Below are 6,881 nucleotides of genomic sequence, written 5' to 3' on the forward strand. Positions count from 1 at the left end.
TACGATTTTTCTCAAGTGAAGATGTACAAAATAAACTCAGGCTACTATGTTCTATTTATACAAGGTTTGAATATTGTGACCTTTGTATCTTCTGATCCTCAAAATCTTGATCGATCTTTTTCTTGCTGTTGTAATAGCTTTTCCTTGATTTGAAAGAATTAGAATTTTCTTTCTTCTAATTTCGTACTCTATTAATCGGGAAAGTCAAGGAATTTGTGAGTCATTTAAGTTGGGAATTGAATACCCAGATGACGTAATATACCCATATCAGATACGTTCATATTTTTTTTCTTATATTCCTGAGCTGAATATACTCCTTCCTTTTGTGATGTAGCCTTCCAAAAGCCTTGAGATTTTGTTTGAATTGTGGGATTGATATCTCTACTGGCAAAATGGACTTTTTCTTTTTGTGTATTGCTTCTTTTATCATTTGGCACATAATTAGGGATTAACATTGTCATCATTAAAACTATATTTGTGGATAAAAGTAGATAAACTTCCCTGTAAGTTTCTTTCAAGTTGAGCTGGCTCCCCCTCGAATTGTGCATCTCCTTGTGACCTGTAGAACCAGTGTTTTCTCTCCCTTTGACATAATAACAAAGGAAATATACAAATATCACAAAATAGATAAACATGCAGATAATAAAAAGATGACATAGTTCAATAGAAATAACCCCTAATAAGGGGAGGAATTGGAGATAGTAGTGCACAGACAATACATAAAAGTTGCCAGGGACACATCCCTATTGAATCAAGGACTAAAATATTTACTTCTTTTTTCAAGAAGTAGGTCAAAATACTAATCACATTCCTGCAGCAGGCATCATAGGACTTTTCCACGTTATTCGAAAAGGTTGAATAGTATGTCTGAAAGGTGACAACAAGTTCGTTGTGAGAGGAACTGACTCCAAAATTAATAGAGTCAACTTGCTTGATCAATTTATTCATAGTTTGAATTTCCTCAATCTTTATGCTGTCGACTACAAGCCTCAATTTTCCTACATATGTGCCTATATCCTTGGTGACTTGACTAATTTTTCCAATAGTTTCCTACAGAGATATCATCCCTTCTTCCAGAGTCATCGGCCGTTTCTGTATACCTTCTACTTCTTTGAGCAACAATGTAGTAGAATCAATGGGGGCCTTTCAGAGTTGGTTTTCACATAACGAGTTTTGGCTGAATCCTTATTACACCATTGGAAGTCAACTAACACATAGCCTATGCTTTTAAAAGCTTGGGTGTCATAGGTACCAGTAACATACACAATAAGAAAATTAGATAAATCAATCATTGAGTAAAGCAAAATGTGAAAAATCAGTGCCCCATAGGGCAAACTAGCAGAGGCGCTAGAGTCCTGAGCACTTTCTAGTATATACTTTTGAAACCAATCACCCCAATTCAAATGATACTTATTAATTAGACAATACAAAATAAATAAATCCCTAGTGGAAATGCTACTAAGGTCACTTTTGTGGGGACTAAGGTCGTAGTAATAATATGTTGCTACAATTCTATTTTCAAATCGCAGAGACAGGGTTAAAAAATCAGAAAGGTTAGTTCCCAATTTGATAACTGCCTTCTTTGCTCCTTTAAGCGATACCTCAAAATCATCAGGCCAACCACCATTCATATATGGAAGACCTACAGAAGAGTCAATTTCATATACTTTTTCAAATAGAAAGTCATTTAATATAATTCTAGGGTCAAGCACTAGGGTTTCAAGTTCTCCTCTTTCTCGAGATATATGAAGGTTAGCATAAAACAAGTAAACATGATCCTCATAAACTTCTATACCATATACATTGAAGAACTATTTAAGTTTTTGATCCTTGAAAACATCACTTACTGAAAAATGAGACTCCTTGAGTAGCTTCAAGTTTATCATCATATCTGAACCACAGACTGATTTTAAAAGAGCTCAAATTTCTCTTTTGCTAAATACCCCAAAACTTTTGCATGTCCTCTCGAGTAAAAGACCCACAAGTTTCCACCCAAAATTTCTTGCAAGAATATCCTTTATCACAAGTGGATTGCTTCTTAAACGCCTTTTCTACAGTATGAGATTCTCCTTCAGAAGAGTCTGAAGAGAGCTTTCGAATATTTGTGGAGGAGCTTTTCGATAAGTAGACTTAGGGAGGAGGGAGATATGTAATAGATCTAATTTTGAATATTGTGAAGAAATACAAATAAAGAGAAAGTGGAAGAGAGGGTTTATGATGAGAGAAAAGAAGGGGAGGTGAAGAGGCAATTCAGTGAAGCAAATGAAGAGATAATGATAAGGGGAAACAATGAAGAGAATTAGAGCGGTTTATTTATGGAACAGAGAAAATAATTTATGAGGGTTGCGGGAAATGAGAGATTTGATAAGAAGGGATACACTAAATACTAAATGACCATAGATTAATAAGTAGAGAAAGTAAGAAAAGTAAGAAAATCTAAAAACTGACAAAAAATACACATTAAAAGATATATTTAAAAAAAATAAACACGACAAATAGAAATTAAATGCCTGTAATACCGATTCTTTTTCGTAAAAAAAAAAATATTTCCTGTAAGATAGATTTTGTAAAAATATTGGAAAGCTGATTTTTAGAATCAACAAAATTTAGAACAAATCTCTATTTTCTATATGATATCTATATGCTTAGCTTTCGAGTGGTGAATAGTACATGTAGAAAGGTTAATAGAACTAGTGTTATCATACATAATAGGAACTAATTCATATAAAAATCATAGTCAAGCAGTCAATGCATAATCCATAATAGTTTTGTACCACAACTATCAACAGTTATACATTTGTACCCCGTGATGGATAATGCAAAGGAAGTTTGCTTTTTGCTATGCCAAGATACTGTGCATAACCAAGTAGTTGATATGTTCCACCTGTATTTTTTTGATCATTTTTGTCACCTTCAAAATCAACATCTGAATTACCAATTAAATCAAAGTTTTGACCATGAGGATATCATAATCCAAAATCTTGAGTCTTAATAAGGTATCAAATTGTTCTTTTTACAATTGTGAGGTAGGATTCTTTTAGATCTGACAAGAACCTTCCACACTTGCACACACTGAATATGATATCTGGACGACTTGAAGTTAGGTATAGAAGTGAACCAATTATCTCACGATAAGTCTTTTTGTCTACATATTTTCCTTAAGCATCAGTTCGAAGACAAGTCAAAGGACTCATTGGTGTTCCGAATGCCTTCTCCTTTTCCATGTCAAAATTTTTGATTAGTTCTCTTGTATATTTGCTTTGGCTTATGAAATTTTTGGAAACCAACTACTTAGTTGAAGTCCCAAGAAGAAAGTCAACTCTTTAATGAGGCTCATCTCTAATTCTCCTCTCATAAGATTCACAAAATTCTCGCACAACAAGGTGTTAGGACTTCTAAAAATAATATCATCTACATAAATTTGCACAATAAGAATGCTAGAATATAACTTTTGAATAAAAGGGGCGGTGTCAATATTTCCTCTTTAAAAATTATTTCTTAATAAAAAATGCTTAATCTCTCATACCAAGCTTTTGAAGCTTGCTTGAGAAAAGTGTCTTTGAAATCATGAAAACATAGTCGGATTAAGAAAATTTTTTATATCAGGGAGGTTGTTTGAAAAAAAAACTTCCTCATTGATAAAATCATTTAAGAAGACACTTTTTACATTCATTTGAAATAATTTGAAGCGTTTAAAAGAGGCAAAAGCTAAAAAGGATGTTAACAATTCCAACCTTGTTACGGGAGCAAATGTTTCATCATAATCAATCCCTTTTTACTGGGAGTAACCTTGAGTTGCTAACTTTGCTTTATTTCTAACGACCATACCTTCCTCATTCAGTTTGTTTCTATAGACCCATCTAGCTCCAACAACTGCACAATTCTTTGAATATTTTACTAAGGTCCAATCTTGATTTTCTTCAAATTAATTTAGTTCCTCTTTTATGACTTAAAGTCATGATTCATCTTCAAGTATCAATTCATTTTGCGTCATTTTATGATACAAGGGTCATATACGTTTGCTTTCTCAATAAATCTCTTATCTGTATTTGATCATTTAAATTTTCAATAATGATGTCATTTGAAAAGCTTGCACTATACATCCATTCTATGGGAAAGTTTTCTTTTAAATGATTAGGTAGGGTAGTTGACTCTGTGTCTATTTGTACCTCAGTTTTTATAGTGATTTTGACTTAGGAATTGTTTCCCTGTTCTCCATCAAGCCTCATATTCACAAAAATCGAGTTAGATTTATCAAATACTACATGCATAAATTATTTCATTCTTAAAGTTCTTTTTATTAAAATATCTATATGCACGACTAGTGGGAGAATATATAAGAAAATATTTTCAGTACTTCGAGGATCAAATTTTTCTAGAGTGTTCTTACCATTGGTATAGATGAGGCACTTGTAGCCAAAAGGATGAAAGTAGATGATGTTTGTCTTTCTCCTCTCCAAAGCTTATAGGGGGTCTTTTTTAAAAATGGGCTTGATCAAACATCTATTGAGTATATAGCATGATGTACTCGTTGCTTTTTTTCAAAAGTGGTCAGACAGACATTGTTCCAATAGAATAATGTTGGCAGGGTCTTGAAGAGATATATTCTTTCGTTCAACTATTTCATTTTATTGAAGAGAGTAAGGTGAAGAGAAATTTTAAGTATAACCATTTGTGCAAAAAAAATCTTTGAATGCTTTAATTTTAAATTCTCCTTCACGATCACTGTGTATGGTAGATATAAATTATCTTACTTCTCTTTGAACTCTTCTATAATATATTTCAAAATTAGTGAATGTTTCATGCTTGTGAGCAAGAAACATTATCCGTATAAATCATGAGAAGTCATTAACTATAACAAAATATATTTTTTTTTATCAATAGTAGCTATTTTGGTAGGTTTAAATAGATCCAAGCAGATAGTTTAGAGTGGCTTAAACATGCTAATAATGTGTGACATTGAATTATGTTTGAGTCTTCTTACTAAGTTAACAAGCATTACATATATGATTCTCTTCAAACATAAATTTAGGTAGACCTTTAGCCAGTTCAATTTCAGAGAGCTTTTCAATAGCATGTATACTCTTATGTCCAAGTTTTCTATGCCACAATCAAGAAACATATGTTTGAATAGTAAGACAAGTTAAAATAGGTAAATCAATATTATTTAAAACATAGATTTTTTTGACCCGATCATCACTGAAGGTAATATTTCTTGCGATATTGCTGATGGTGCATTTCACAATATATAAAATCCAACATCGCATGATTGACTTATACTTAGAATGTTATATGTGAGTCCATCCACTAGGTACACTTCAATTAGAACACCGGAAGGACTGATATTTACAAATTCGACTCCCACAACTTCTTCTTTAGCGTTATCTCTTAATCTAACCGATCCACCATCTATTTTCTTTACAAAATTGAAACTTTCTTTCATTCTTTCCATATGCCTAGAACACCCGTTGTCTATTACCCACATTTCCTTCTTATAGGTCTTTCGGGTGTGTTCCTACAAAATAAAAAATTATTGTCTTTTGGGAACCTAATTGTTTTTGGGTCCTTGAGGGTTAGAAGAAGTTTTTTTTTATCTTTAAATTCATATTTCATGCGACTACTCTCTGCAGTTATATGATTTGTGACCCTTTCTTTTACAAGTGTAACACGTTTTATAATCAGAGAAAGAAAATTTAGTAGATGCAAACGAGTTAGCGCTAGAGTTTGCTTTAATTTTAAATTTATTAAATTTGACAGAACAGTGACTTTGTGACTTTTTGATGCTATTAAGTTGCATCAACTCCTATCCAGCTTGCATCTAAGATGCTGCCAATCTTTTTCTCCTTGAGCAATTCTATTATACAAGTGAATTTTCAAATCTTTCTTTTCTTGAGAAATCTTGTTATACTCATTAATGACCTTTTGAAATTTATCAAGATTTGATTGCAAGATATTACAATTATGAAAATTAAAAGGTTTTACCTTACTTGACTCTCTTATAGCCATGAAATATATATTTGTGACTTCTGCATCATCCTCAGTTTCATCTTCATCACTCCATGCGCTAATATTCTTGTTTTTCTTTGATGATCTCCTTCTTAACTCAGGACAACTTTATTTGATATGAATAGACTTATCGCAGTTGTAGCACCAATCATCGTTCCTTGAGTAATCATTATTCTTTAAGGATTGTGAGGTCTCTAATTATCTTTGTTTAAGGATATGCCTTACTCCTCGATTTATGGGAGCCATATCTTTGGTGTCTTCTTCATCAATATTTTATTTTTCATTAGGATTTATAACACTGAATGCTACATTCTTCTTTCTCTCTTCTTAGCTGTACCTATTCTTATGTTTTGTTCATAATCAAGAAGATTACCTCATAGTTCATCTTATGTCATGGTAGATCTCCATCTTCTAGAGTGGTTGTCTTCGTCTCCCATGCTTTGAGAAGACTTCTTACAAGCTTCTTTACTTGCAGTCTATTTGAATAAGTCAATCCTAGTGATTTGAGTTCATACACAATTTAACTAAATCATGAAAACATATATTCCACTCCTTCATCGTCGCCCATTTTGAACGGATCATATTTATTAACGAGTGTACCAATCCCGTCTTCTTTTACTTTTGTTGTGCCTTCATGAGTAACTTCAATTTTTTCCCATATATCTTTAGTTGTCTTGCATATTGAGATCTTGTCATATTTCGATTTACAACTACACAATAAAGTAAACTTACTACTCTAGCATTACTTTTAATTACCTCTTATTATTTCTTAGTGGCCTTAAATGTTTTGAGACTAATGATTCTGCTTGATTCCTTTCCTTTGTCCTTGAGTCTTGAAATTCTCTCTTGATTACTACCAAAACTTGAAAAGCAAT

The 6,881-nt window shown here is 32.4% G+C and overlaps 1 long non-coding RNA gene across 1 annotated transcript; it reads right to left on the minus strand.

Annotated features, from left to right (window-relative positions):
• Window positions 1-296: 296 nt before the first annotated feature.
• LOC124896131 lies at window positions 297-2,328 on the minus strand. The gene is made up of 2 exons (XR_007052643.1): window positions 1,848-2,328; window positions 297-583 (listed from the first exon to the last, which is right to left on the minus strand). It is a non-coding gene; the product is annotated as an uncharacterized LOC124896131 (long non-coding RNA).
• Window positions 2,329-6,881: the final 4,553 nt, after the last annotated feature.

Source organism: Capsicum annuum, chromosome 1 (genome assembly GCF_002878395.1).
Source record: "Capsicum annuum cultivar UCD-10X-F1 chromosome 1, UCD10Xv1.1, whole genome shotgun sequence".
Classification (NCBI taxonomy): domain Eukaryota; kingdom Viridiplantae; phylum Streptophyta; class Magnoliopsida; order Solanales; family Solanaceae; genus Capsicum; species Capsicum annuum.